The sequence below is a fragment of the Aethalodelphis obliquidens genome, unplaced genomic scaffold (genome assembly GCF_003676395.1).
Source record: "Aethalodelphis obliquidens isolate GAN/ISIS:26980383/991018 unplaced genomic scaffold, ASM367639v1 scaffold15, whole genome shotgun sequence".
NCBI classification, from domain to species: domain Eukaryota; kingdom Metazoa; phylum Chordata; class Mammalia; order Artiodactyla; family Delphinidae; genus Aethalodelphis; species Aethalodelphis obliquidens.
The window spans coordinates 2,270,695-2,282,380 of NW_020837959.1; the positions used below are offsets into that span (position 1 = coordinate 2,270,695).

The window sequence follows — 11,686 nt, forward strand, 5'->3', positions numbered from 1 at the left end:
CGGCATGTGAGATCTTCCCGGGCCAGGTATCGAACCCATGTCCCTTGTATTGGCAGGCGGATTCTCAACCACTGAGCCACCAGGGAAGTCCTGAATCGTCATTTCATCAAGGAAGATCTACAGACAGCAATAACACCCACGAAAATATGCTCAACATCTGCAGGGAAATACGAACCGAAACCAGAGTGCGGTTCCCCTGTGTACCCACGAGAATGGGCACAATTTAAAAGACCGAAGAAATTAGAGCTCTCAACCACTGCCACTGGGAACATAATTGCAAGAAGCACTTGGGAAAGCAGTTTGGCATTTTTTAAAAAAGTTAAACATGTACCTACCGTATGATCCATTCAATTTCCAGGCTTTTACCCAAGATAAATGAAAGCACATGTCCACACCAAGACGTGTATGGACGGTCACGGCAGCTCTATTGTAGTAGCAGAGTGGAAACTACCCAAATACCCGACAGGTGAATGGAGAACAAATGGTGGGCTATCTATGCAGTGGAGGGCGGGGCAGGAGGGTGACAAGGACACAAGGAGGGTTTGGGGCGACGGACATGTTCAGTATCTGGATTGTGGTGACGGTCCCACCGCTGAACACATTTGTCAAACTTCTCCAATTGTGCACTCAAGAAATGTACCGTGAATTTACCAAAGTAGCTCACAAAAGCTCAAACACCAGCGATTTCATATGCTTCAACCTACATTTTTAATATTTTCACCCTCATCAAGCAGTAGTTGTTAAGAATTGTTGTATAAGTGCTGAGCAAAGTCCTAAGAACAGTGACACTTCAGAATATTAGCACTGCAATATGGCAGTTTAAACACACTTCACTAACCATACTTTTCCTCCACCCCCACTCCCAAAGCCAGTAAATACTCTGAACGGTGCAAGGAAATATAACCGCAGTTAAAAGTAAACAATGAATTTTAAGTTGTTCGTTTGGTCCTTCCCATAAACGTCCATCCCATTTTCCCAGGTTCAAATTTAAGTTTAAGTTTAGATCTGCTTTTTCTCTTCTCAAAAGTAATGTGTATTCATTATAGAAAATATGAAAAATACAGGAAAACACAAACAAGACAATAAAAATTAAGTAGAACCCCACTATGTTTGCCCACTTCTTAAAACCTAAGACTCAGTCCGGTGGTAAGTTATTTTTAAAAATTAGCTTCAGGTTATAAATAGTTCTTTACAGTTTCCCTAAATTATTTGAGACCCATGTTAATATTTATTCAAGTAGCTTGAAGTTAGAATTAGTTCCTTAATCATTATAACTGGATCTCTTACGGAAATGTTTGTCCAGTGGTGCAATAAAAAGAACTTGCTCATGGAAAGAATAAAAAGCAATTGGAATGCAGATCTGAGCCTCTCTCCTCACTGACTCTCAGATATGGTTCTAAAAGATTAGTGCCTGGAAAAAGATTTTCTCGTTCTGTCTTCTAATATACAGTTACCGATGGTCAGTTAGAGCCAGACAAATAGAGAATTAAATCAAATAAGAGGGGTAGAAGACAAGATAAATACGGCAGCCCGGGGATGGACCGAAAATCTGATAAGCTAACGTATGAAAATAGTTGAGAGCCACACTGTGGATGAATTACTGAATATAAATGATGAGAGTCTCAAACCGGAGTTTTAGTGGCACAGTGCCTTTCTTTAAAGATGGGTGACAGCCAACGGGGTAGGGGCAGCCCTCCTACCTCTGGTGGGTTCACAGGAGGAGAGCACTGTTTTCAGATTCCCATCTGTTCCAATTGCAGTCCAAAACTCTAGTAAGCCTTTGGGAAATGAAAACACATTTATTTCCCATGGGTAGTCTAAAAAACATATTATCTTAGTCCGTTCAGGGAGCTATAACAGAATGCTACAGGCTGGATGGCTTATAAACAACAGAAGTGTATGTCTCACAGTTCTGGAGGCTGGAGTCCAAGATCAAGGTGCTGGCAGATTCAGTGTCTGGTGAGGCCCACTTCTGCATTTGCCGGACTGTGTCCTCACATGGGGAAGAGGGATGGGAGTTCTCTGGGGTCCCTTTTATAAGGGCACTAATCTCATTCATGAGGGCTCCACCCTCACAACTCAATCTTCCCCCCAATGTCCCAACTCCTAATAGCAACACTATGCATGGGGTTAGGATTTCACCGTATGAATTTGGGGGACACAAATATTCAGTCCACAGCAAGTATGTATCGTTAAGCCTTGGAAACGAAAAGTAAATTACAGAACAGAGCTCAGGAATCTTTGACTGTTTCTACAGGGAAACGCTGAAACTCTGGCCTTCTGGAGGCACCGAGATCTCATTTAGACAACTCATTGAGCCTGGAGCAGACGCCCCTGAGGAGTGGTCCTTCTGGTCAAACCCTAAGCAAGGTCTCTGTTAGTCCTGGAGGGACCCACTCAGCCTCACGGAGTGGGTATGAAGAGTATTTCAACCGGAGACAGCTGATGCAGAAAGAAGCCTTTTTGGAGCTTCCTTTATCTGGCTAAAGACAGCACTTTATTCCCTCTTGGGGGAAGGAGACTGACCCCTCACCCAGGGATGAGAAATTGCACAAAGAAACATTATCACAGTTGCCACACCTCCCAGGTGTCCCCGTAAAGGCTCACGTGTCTCCCCAGAGCAGCCCTTTCTGCCCCTCCCTTTCCCCTACTAAGTTGGTATATAAACCCCTATAGCCAGCGGCTCAGGGAGCCCCTTCATCTGAACAGACACACATGTGTGTGAATAAAACTTGCTTTCTTTCCTCCTGTTAATCTGCCTCTTGTTAACTTTTCAGGCCCCCACCACTGACTCAGCGGTCCAGATTTCAAGGGGTGTCCTGGGGCTGGCAACGTGCCCCACGTTGGACCCTGAAGATGGCTGTGTGCTGCCCCATCTCTGTCCACATGTGGGACTGTCTGTCTCTTCCCTGTAAGGCCTCCAAATCTCATGGTGATGCAATCTAAGAAATTTACAGGAACTGTGAAATCTTGAGATTAGGCTGAATGGTTGCCTAAGGGTCCAGCTACAGCAGCGGTTTAAAATCCTGAGATGGGCGTCGCCATCTTCCTGTAGCCCCAATACAGTCATTGTTTCTTCTTTATTTTTCAGACCATCAGAAATTCTAGAGTCTTTAAGAAGGTCTGTTTTTACATGCCTACTCTTGTCAGGATTTAGGTTTGATTACAGTGCAGCCCAAGTTCTATTCCAAGGAAAGCTAGGTAACTTTATATGCAACAGAAGTTTCAGGGCACGAAGACTTATAGGATACTTAAACGTATGGCCAATTTATTTAAAAAACAAACCCCCGTACAATGGAATATTACTCAGCCATAAAAAGGAACGAAATAGTGCCATTTGCAGAGATATGGATAGACCTAGACTGTCATACAGAGTGAAGTCAGTCAGAAAGAGAAAAACAAATATCGTATAATATCACTTATATGTGGAATCTATAAAAATGGTACAGATGAACTTATTTGCAAAGCAGAAATAGAGACACAGATGTAAAGGACAAACTTATGGACACCAAGTGGGGAAAGGGGGGTGTGGGATGATTGTGAGATTGGGATGGACATATATACACTATTGACACTATGTATAAAATATAACTAATGAGAACCGACTATACAGCACAGGGAACTGTACTCAATGCTCTGTGGTGACCTAAATGGGAAGGAAACCTAAAAAAGAGTGGATATATGTACCTGTATAACTGAGCCACTTTGCTGTACGGCAGAAACTAACAAAACATTGTAAAGCAACTATACTCCAATCAAAATTTTTTAAAAAAAAGCAAACCCCCATGATCAAGGGTAGGTCCCGGGGAGGCTGTGTAGGCAGGAAGGTGAGAAGACCACGGGATGGATTTTCACAAAGAAGGAAGTGGGAAACAGGGTCAAAGGCCAAAGATGGGTTGGAAGACTGAGTGACGGTTAGATGGGTCACTGGTGATGAAGAGCATGGGGGAGCCGGCTCCTTGAAGGAGGCAGCACGACTCAGCGCTATGGAGCTCTGTGACCGTGGAGAGGACGGAGCGGGAGGGAAGCAGCCTGCACGGCATCCCCGAAGATGGAGCTGAGTGTCCAACCGGGATGAGAAAGTGAGTCACGTCCACGGTGGGAAGTGAAATATCCCCAAGTGGGCGTATCCACACGAGACCAGGAAAAGCGATGCTTTCCCAGAGGATGAAAAGCCCTCTCTGCTCCTGTCCTCCGAGATGCCGACAAACGGTGAGCTTGAAGAGGTGACAATGGACGGATGAGCACAGTTCGGAAGACTTTCACGTACAAAGTTTAAAAAAGTTCAAAAGGCGGATCAGTTACTGAAAAATCAAAAGCAACTAATTTCAGTTCCTGTTCTGTCTGGTTGGGGAAATTCACGTTGTTTCGCAAGAGGAAGTTGAGCTGTTAAACCCGAATATTAGATTACAGGAAAGGACTGAGGAATGTCTGAACACAGATGATCGCCAGGTCTGGGGCAACGTCAGCAGGGATGTTGACCTGCTGAGCAAACGCTGCCCTGCCTGTGAACAGAGCAGGAGTGGCCCGTCTGCTGATGAGAGACCATGGCCGGAGTCGCTGGTGAGATCAGTCCAGGTGTTAGCAGGGGTGTCAGGCTTGAGCTGCTCAGACGCACCTGGGGGGCTTGAGAAAACCCCAGACCTGGGCCCACCCAGAGTTTCTGAGTCAGTGGGTGTGTGGTGGGGTCAGAGAGTTCCTGTGTCTAGATGCCTGGTGCTTTGAGACCTGGGGCCTGGCCCAAGGGATACCCTCCCTGTAACCAGGTTCTAAGACCCGACTAGGACCGCAGGGAACAGCCAGACACCAAGGACCCCAGGCTTAGAGGAAAGCAGAAGAGGCGTCCCATGTCCAGGAGCGCCCAGGTGAAACCATCCATTCGGAGAGAAAAGGGGCTTCTCCGCCTGTGAGCAGAGATGGAGGTGTGGTGGAAACCAGAGGGGTTGCTCAGCTTACACCCGTACCCATACCTGCACCCACACCTGCACCACACCTGCACCCACACCTGTACCACACCCACACCTGTACCACACCCGCACCCACGCCTGCACCACACCTGCACCTACACCCACACCTTCAGCCACACCTGCACCCACACCCACACCCACAGCTGACTTCACACTAACACACCCACATCCACACCTGCACCACACCCGCACCCACACCTGTACCACACCCGCACCCACACCTGCACCCACACCTGCACCACACCTGCACCTACACCCACACCTTCAGCCACACCTGCACCCACACCCACAGCTGAATTCACACTAACACACCCACATCCACACCTGCACCACACCTGCACTCACACCTGCACCCACACCTGCACGCACACCTGCACCACACCTGCACTCACACCCACACCTGCAGCCAGGCCCATGGCCCCAGGGAAGCAGAAGCTGAGGCCTGATGGAGGAAGACGGAGCCTGGCAGCAGTGCTGCCCTCCAACCCTTCTTTCTTTGTCCTGAAGCCCCTTCAAAGTCCTTCTGGGGGCACATGTCCTCCAGGACCAGGTCCCGACTTGGAGATCAGTCAGGAGGCAAGCACAGACCAAGCTGATCTGTTACAGAAACGAGGGAGGAAGACGCACAGCCCTGTGTCCAGACTTCGGCCCACAGGGAACGCTGTGGCAGTGACAGGGCAGCGGGCACAGGGCTTCTGCCAGCAGCACCAGGATGCCCCGCAGAGCCAGGCCCACCTTGATCTCGCAGGTCCAGCCTCCAGAATCGCGAGATGAACGTCTGCCGTTTAAGCCGCCCAGCCTGTGGTACTTGTTACAGCAGCCCGGGCAAACCTATACACCAGGGAAAGGAAGTCAGCCTCTTGTCCCCAAGGGAACTGCGGTCTGTTTGGGAAAAGAAACGTAAAGACCAGCATCCCAGACCAAGAGATCCTGCAACCAGCGTTGGGACAGAACAGATGAGCCACAGTCTGGGGGTCTACCTATGGGATCACCCAGATTTGGATCAAGCAGACGAGAGGTAGAAAGAATGGAATGACTTGGAAGAAACCATGAAGGAAGACGCTGTAGCGCTGATCCTGGACCAGTCACGTGATTTGTGGGCAGGAATCATCCTGACATTTCCCTGAAGCGTGTGTGATCGAGGGCAGGGATAGCAGTGTCTATGCAGAGGGCGGAAGCCGGGCAGATGGTGCGGAAGACGGAATCTGTGATCTCCCCTCTGTACTGGCTGCCACCACACGCTTTATATTTTACAAGATTCTCTTTTTGTCAGTAATCTACCATTTGGGGAGTCTGTCTTGATTTGACTCCCATTTCTATAAAATTCCATTCAATTTGCTTTGCAGTTTTAGGATAATCTTTGTGATAAGTGGAAAATGAGCTGTTAGAAAGCGACAGTGTTGAATTAGATGGAAATATTTTCTGAAATCTAAGAAGTGGTCTGGCAGATTGTTGATATAAACTGCCAGCCGGTATAGCAGTTATATGATCATGACAGCTTTGGATATCTTGTTTTACTCTTTTCAAGCATTTGAAGGAATTTTTCAATGTTCCCCATTAGGTACCCCTCTCCCCACAATCTGGGTGTAGATGTTTCAGCCTAACAGTCTTTCTGTAAGTTTGGTTCCCCCAGCAGTCCTGCCAAGGGTCCAGATTCCGAAGCCTGGAATGTTGGGGTGTGAGCCTTCCAGCAGGTGCAGCCCTGGGAGCACAGCTGGGGATCCGGCCCTCAGATCATCAACTTGACTTCTGGGAAGGGAAGAGGATGAAGGGAATTCTAAGAGAAAGAAGAGCAGAAACTCTGGAGTGGGGCGGGTGTTGGAAAATGAAAAGTGAAACAGACTCGATAAATACCCACTATTTCCCGCCCAAGCTGGGGTAAGGTTGGAGTCCCCAAGGGCCTGATTCATCCTGTTGACTGTGGGTGGTGCTGGCCAACGGGGTGCTAGTTGAATTGAGGGGGGTCCCACAGAGGAGGGGTTGAGGGACCTGACATTTACTGTGCACCCGCTGTGTAGAGGATCACATGTCACAACAACACCGAGAGGGACAGTATCGTCCACATTTGATAGATGAGGAAACCAAAGTGCATGACGATTAGGAAATATTTGCCCAGAGTCGCTTACTTAAAAAGTGGCCAATCTGGATTTCAGATCTAGCTCTTCTCATGCTCTTTCCTTTCACTCAGCTGACACCAGGCCTTTAGCAGGAAATCTAGTGGATCAGATGGTTATTGAAATGGCCAGAAACTACGCAAGAGAAGTTGGTAGATTTGGTTACTTACAAATAAAAAATAATATTTGCATGTTAAAAAAAATCACCATAAGCAAGGTTGACATAGTTATGTAAACAAATATATACATATAAGCTTTGTATATGTATATATCATAGAAACTTATTTACATATGTTTATAATTACGTATGTTTTGTATTTATATATATTTGAAATTTATTTACATATAATACACATATGACCCCCAATTTTTAATTTTGAAGACTGTCAAAACTATAGTAGCGCCCTAACTGAAAAATGTACCCGAGTTATAAATAGGCAACTAACCAAAGAAAAACCACTAACGACCAATAGATTTTTTTTGCCTAATTTCTCTCTCTTTTTTTTAATTGAAGTATACAGTTGATTTACAACGTTGTGTTAGATTAAGATGTACAGCAAAGTGTTTCAATTATATATATAAACAAAATATAATTTTTTAAATTTACTGAAGCACAGGAAACTATATTCAATATCTTAATTTTTTTTTCTGGCCTTGCTTCGAGGCTTGTGGGGTCTTAGTTCCCCGACCAGGGATTGAACCCGGGCCACGGCAGTGAAAGCACCAAGTCCTAACCACTGGACGGCCAGGGAATTCCTTTTTTTTTTTTTTTTTTCAATATCTTGCAATAACCTATAATGGAAAAAAATCTGAAAAAGAGTATATATATATATATTAGGATACATACTGTTAGGACATAACAGCCCAACCTGCTCTATCCACCCTGAGGGGGGCATCTTCAGCCGCTGGTGGACCATTTCGAGGACAACAGCTTCTATATGAATCACTTTTGTTCTTAAGTAGATGTGGGTTCTGCAGATGTGAACTAAAGGGAGGGGAATCAGTATTTTATGGATGTAAATGTTGGGGACATGGCCCAGATGGCACGGCACAGGGTAAGACCTCAAGATTAGACACATGCCCTCTGCCAAGAGCCAGCTGTGTGACTCTGAGAAAGTTCCTAACACTCTGAGAGATTCATAGGTAATGAACCCAATACGTAGTAGGTGACGAATAAATAGTAGTCACTATTTTATGTGGGACAAAGAGGAGATTTCCACAATATTTATAAAATCTCATTAGATATGTTTCAAAATAATTAGGGAGTGATGTTCACTTCTAAGACATCTATTTTATTTATTTTTTAAAAAATTAATTAATTAATTTAGTTACTTTACTATTTTTGGCTGTATTGGGCTCTCGTTGCTGCGCGCAGGCTTTTTCTAGTTGCGGCGAGCGGGGGCTACTCTTCGTTGTGGTGTGCGGGCTTCTCACTGCAGTGGCTTCTCTTGTTGTGGAGCACGGGCTCTAGGTGCATGGGCTTCAGTAGCTGTGGCACGCAGGCTTCAGTAGCTGTGGCTCACGGGCTCTAGAGCGCAGGCTCAGTAGTTGTGGCGCACGGGTTTAGTTGCTCCGCGGCATGTGGGATCTTCCAGGACCAGGGTTCGAACCCATGTCCCCTGCATTGGCAGGAGGATTCTTAACCACGACGCCACCAGGGAAGCCCTCTAAGACATTTAATGATGAATCCTAAAGTGCATCGGTATTATTCTAGAGCAGCAGTTCTAAATTGAAGGCAATTTTGGCCCAGGGAACACTCGGCAATGCCTGGAGACATTGACTGGTTGTCACAATGGGGGACGTGATGGTGTCACTCCTCCTGTCTAGTAGGTAGAGGCCAGGGGGCAATGCTGAACATCCATTGGACACCTGCCACAACTGAATTATCAGGTCCAACACGTCAGTGTGCTAAGGTGGGGAAGCCTCGCTCTAGTGATGGACGGCTGCTCCTCTAGACCTGAGCAAGATGGATGTGGTACCCACCTGTCCAGATGCTAGCTCCTGGCTCCTCTCTCTTTCCCTCCCTCCGTCTCCTCCTTCTTTTCCCTCTCCCTTCCCACCCCCTCCTACCCTTTTTATTCCACGTCTAATCCACACCAAATACTGTACGTTCCACCCGCAAAACACATCCAGAATGTAAACAACGCTGATCACTCCTCTGCCGCCATGCTGATCCCAGCCACCATTACCTCTCCCTGATGTCCCTGCACCTGCCATGGCCACCTCGACACAGCAGGAAGGTGTTAGGACACATCATGTCTCTTCTCTGCTCAGAGCCCTCGGGCACCCTTCCACCTGGTTCAGAGTACAAGCCACAGCCCTCGTCACGACCACAGGTCCCAATGACCTTCTCTGGCCACTCGCCCCCCTTCCTCATGGGCCTGGTGTCCAGCTCACCTGCTCTGTTCCCTGCTCTGTACTCCCATGGAGCCCATCAGGAAGGCTTCTGCCTCAGGGCCTTTGCACTCACTGCTCTCTGTACCTGAACCCTTCCTCTTCCAGATAACTGCATGTTTAACTCCTGACCTCATTCTAATGCTCCAGAAACTTCATCTTTGCACACATCCTGTTCAAAACTGAGCCCCTGCATCCATCCCCAGGCCTCGCTCTCTATCCACCTTCCCTGCTCAGTTTTTCTCCATCAAACATTTAATAACTGTCTAGGACACTACATATTTTGCTTGTTTATTTTATTGGCTGTCTTTCTTACTGCTCTAGCCCTAGGTCAGGGCTTAGAGCTTAGCTTCTCAACTCCTATCTGCTGAACAAAGACATGTACATAGCCAGGGTGTGCTTGTTTGTTTGTTTAAGAGGAAAGTACTTTAAAAGATAGAATTGTTCCACAACAAAGTACCTAAAAACTCCCAAGCCACTTTGCAAAATCCAACAGAAGCGACCACATTTGCTTATTTCCTTTATTGTAACTGTGGACAGTCCCAGAATTGTTCAGTTTGCATCTACTTAAAAAGGAACTACAGGGACTTCCCTGGTGGTGCAGTGGTTAAGAATCCGCCTGCCAATCCGCGCGCCACAACTACTGAGCCCACGAGCCACAACTACTGAAGCCCACGTGCCTTAGAGCCCATGCTCCGCAACATTAGAAGCCACTGCAATGAGAAGCCCGCGCACCGCACCGCAACGAAGAGTAGGCCCTGCTTGCCACAACTAGAGATATGAAGCAATGAAGACCCAAAGCAACCAAAAATAAATAAATTAATTAAAAAAAAAAGGAACTACATAATTTTCTTGGCCTTGGGCACCTTTCATCTAAGCAATCGGTAAAAGGATTACCCTGTTAGGTCAGTGGTTTAAATGCAGGCAGAAAAAACACTGCACTCGGGATGAGAGTGGCTAGTTTAAACAGACTTTTAACCTTTTAACTTCTTCCTCAGTCCTACTTCCTGAAAAGGAATCAGTCTTCAAGGCGTTTTATAGGAGTGGTTGAAATTTGATATGGAGACATTCTCCTGGTTAAATTTAGTTTTTCAAAGTGCTGGACAATTAAAAAAAATTTTTTTTAAACAAACTTGCTGAGTGAATTCCGTCACGTGCCAGGCGGCGGGCTAGGTGCTGCGATCAGCACTGCCCCTCAAATCCTGCTCAGAAAACACCGGTGTTTCAAGTGGGGACAGCTTTCAGCAAACCAACACGTTTATTCAAACACACACTGATCGAGCGGGGACTGCGTTCCAGTTCTAGGCACTTGGGAGACACCAGAGAAAGGCACAAAAAGCCACGCCCTCATGGGCTTACGTCCACAGGTTTACTGAATGAGGGAGCCGCCCAGAAAGGTCTAGTGAGCTGGGGGATACAGAATTAGCTTAAAAGACGGTCCCCCTCCCTAGGGAAATTTAAACTACCAGAGGAGCGAGGTGTGGAGCAGGGTTGGTGGTGACGTTTGCCCGAAATCCCTTCTGGCCTCACCAGGATGGTGAATTCATCCACTGTGTCCTGACTCAAAGCTTTCTTGAGCAACTATTATGTGCTGGAGACTCTTCACCAGGCCGAGTGAGGAGCAAAACAGAAACAGTCCCTTCCTCATGCCCCTTACTTTCCAGAGAGGGATACTGCACGGAGAATAAGCAGCGTAACTCTATTAGAGTGGTGAGAAAATAAAGCTGGGTAAGGACTTGGAGGGAAAGGGGGCGGGAGAGGTACTGTAAAAAGCTTGGGAGGGGGTGGGCAGTAACGGTGGGCAGAGCTCCGATTTGCGGGGCAGGAAACACGGAGCAAGGCAGGAGTTGCGCAAGGCCGGTCCTCCTCGGCTGAGACGCCCTCACCCCACCCGCGCGAGTCTCAGCGCGCCGCCCCCGACTTCTGCAGGGAACCCGAGGACTCGGCGCGGCCACGGCAAACAGCGCCCCCCGGTGTTCACACTAGAGCATCACCATCGTCTCAAATAAGTACCGAGTCCCACAGGCCGAGTGTGTTAGAAGCATTTCGAGGTTCACTCCATGAAAGAAGGAAGATGGAAAGATTTCGTTAGTCGTCATCGCAACTGCCAAAGTCAAATTTTCACTCCCAAGTTTTAAGTGGCGTTGGCTGTCCACTTCTCAAATAGAAAACAGCATAATCGTCTTCTTGCCAAAGTGAACGAAACCAAAC

General features: G+C 47.2%; 1 long non-coding RNA gene across 1 annotated transcript; it reads right to left on the reverse strand.

Annotated features, from left to right (window-relative positions):
* LOC113625352 (uncharacterized) lies at positions 1 to 7,377 on the reverse strand. Its single transcript, XR_003434633.1, has 3 exons — positions 7,094 to 7,377; positions 1,701 to 1,778; positions 1 to 117 (listed from the first exon to the last, which is right to left on the reverse strand). It is a non-coding gene; the product is annotated as an uncharacterized LOC113625352 (long non-coding RNA).
* Positions 7,378 to 11,686: the final 4,309 nt, after the last annotated feature.